The following is a 2,500-nucleotide window of genomic DNA, read 5'->3' as shown; positions in this document are numbered from 1 at the left end:
GGTGAAAAACGAAAATCATGGTTTTGGAAAACTGGCTGGACTCAATCCTCACAAATGCCTCCAAAGTGATGTGGGAGAAGTTTGGGATCAAAAGGAATTGATCTTGACATGGTTGGTGCATAGCCAAGTTCATGATTTTGGATTTTTGGCTTGATTTTGTGACTTGGTGGTGATTTTGGTGAAAAACGAAAATCATGGTTTTGGAAAAGTGGCTGGACTCAATCCTCACAAATGCCTCCAAAGTGATGTGGGAGAAGTTTGGGATCAAAAGGAATTGATCTTGGCATGGTTGGTGCATAGCCAAGTTCCATGATTTTGGATTTTTGGCTTGATTTTGTGACTTGGTGGTGATTTTGGTGAAAAACGAAAATCATGGTTTTGGAAAAGTGGCTGGACTCAATCCTCACAAATGCCTCCAAAGTGATGTGGGAGAAGTTTGGGAGCAAAAGGAATTGATCTTGACATGGTTGGTGCATAGCCAAGTTCATGATTTTGGTGTTTTGGCTTGATTTTGTGGCTTGGTGGTGATTTTGGTGAAAAACGAAAATCATGGTTTTGGAAAAGTGGCTGGACTCAATCCTCACAAATGCCTTCAAAGTGATGTGGGAGAAGTTTGGGATCAAAAGGAATTGATCTTGACATGGTTGGTGCATAGCCAAGTTCATGATTTTGGTGTTTTGGCTTGATTTTGTGGCTTGGTGGTGATTTTGGTGAAAAACGAAAATCATGGTTTTGGAAAACTGGCTGGACTCAATCCTCACAAATGCCTTCAAAGTGATGTGGGAGAAGTTTGGGATCAAAAGGAATTGATCTTGACATGGTTGGTGCATAGCCAAGTTCCATGATTTTGGATTTTTGGCTTGATTTTGTGACTTGGTGGTGATTTTGGTGAAAAACGAAAATGTTGGTTTTGGAAAAGTGGCTGGACTCAATCCTTACAAATGCCTTCAAAGTGATGTGGGAGAAGTTTGGGATCAAAAGGAATTGATCTTGGCATGGTTGGTGCATAGCCAAGTTCCATGATTTTGGATTTTTGGCTTGATTTTGTGACTTGGTGGTGATTTTGGTGAAAAACGAAAATCATGGTTTTGGAAAAGTGGCTGGACTCAATCCTCACAAATGCCTTCAAAGTGATGTGGGAGAAGTTTGGGATCAAAAGGAATTGATCTTGGCATGGTTGGTGCATAGCCAAGTTCCAAGATTTTGGTGTTTTGGCTTGATTTTGTGACTTGGTGGTGTGCCAAGAATCATGAAATTTTCAAAGTGGTGGTTTTTGAGTTTTGTTGGTTGGAAAGTGTCACAAATGCATGCAGAATGAGGTCTAGAAAGTTTGGTATCAAAACCAAGCCATCTTGATGTGGTTTTGAATTTTTGAAATGTTGGAAAATAGAGGGTTTTGAAAAAAATTCATGAAAATTCGAAACCTTGGCCAATCCTAACGAAACTTGGTGGGCACCTTCTTGATATTATTATGGGATGGACTGGAAAAAATCACGCAAAAATACGGTGTCTAGATACGTTTTTCCATTTTTCCCGATTTTCCACATTTCGGGTCTTTGGAAAAATAAAAAAAATACTTCCCCATGTCGAAAAATTCTAATTTTTTGCAGGCAATGTTGTACCATTTTTATGAGGATCCCTGCAAAAAATCTCGTGAAAATTCGTTCTCTAGGTCCCAAAACAGAACTTATGTCTACTCAAAAAAAGTGTATCTACTTGTACAAAAGTGGCTTTTGCATATTTAGCTATTATAGGGGGGGGGGTGTTCCTCAATGCAGCCAGCTCTTGCACCATGGAAAATTCTGGTGCGGTCCCTTCATTCCCCCCTGTTTTGGCTTGCTTTGTGGTGGGGCAAGTCAAAACGCCCACACATGGGTGATCCACCAACTTGGGTTGGTGTCACCCGTTGTGGGCGGCGGCATGGTGGTGGCCGCCGTCGGTTCCGGCCGACTGACCCGGTGGGAAAAAATGTGAATCTGTTATGTGGATTTTTGTGGCACGCTGGTGGGATTTTCGTTGTGTGGCTCATTTCTAGACTTGTGAGCATCACGAAGGGGGTATGGCTTCCAACCGTTCGCGGGGAAGGGGCCATCATGTCTGGCTTGCTGCCGGCCGGGGGGGTAATGTCATCAGTCAGCGTCCGCTTGGGCTCACATTTGTGCTGGTTACGCCCAGGGTCATGTGGTTGATATTGAGGGCTTTATTACTCTCGGTCCAGTAGCGCGCGGCCACCACAGGGAAGGCACGGCCTCATCCGCGTGGCTTCTCCCTCACGAGCATCCTGGCGATCCGCCACGGTGGTCGTGCTGGAGAAGAAGCACGGATGAGACGGGTTGGAACTGTGGCCCGGTGCGATCGGGGAAGATTTGTGCCACGCAAATCGTTGGGTGGCTTATTCGAAGACTTGTGAGCATCACGAAGGGGGTATGGCTTCCAACCGTTCGCGGGGAAGGGGCCATCATGTCTGGCTTGCTGCCGGGCGGGGGGGAAGTAATGTCAT

Source organism: Phaseolus vulgaris, chromosome 10 (assembly GCF_051622355.1).
Source record: "Phaseolus vulgaris cultivar YP4 chromosome 10, ASM5162235v1, whole genome shotgun sequence".
Lineage (NCBI taxonomy): Eukaryota > Viridiplantae > Streptophyta > Magnoliopsida > Fabales > Fabaceae > Phaseolus > Phaseolus vulgaris.
Note: the sequence above shows the minus strand (reverse complement) of the source record.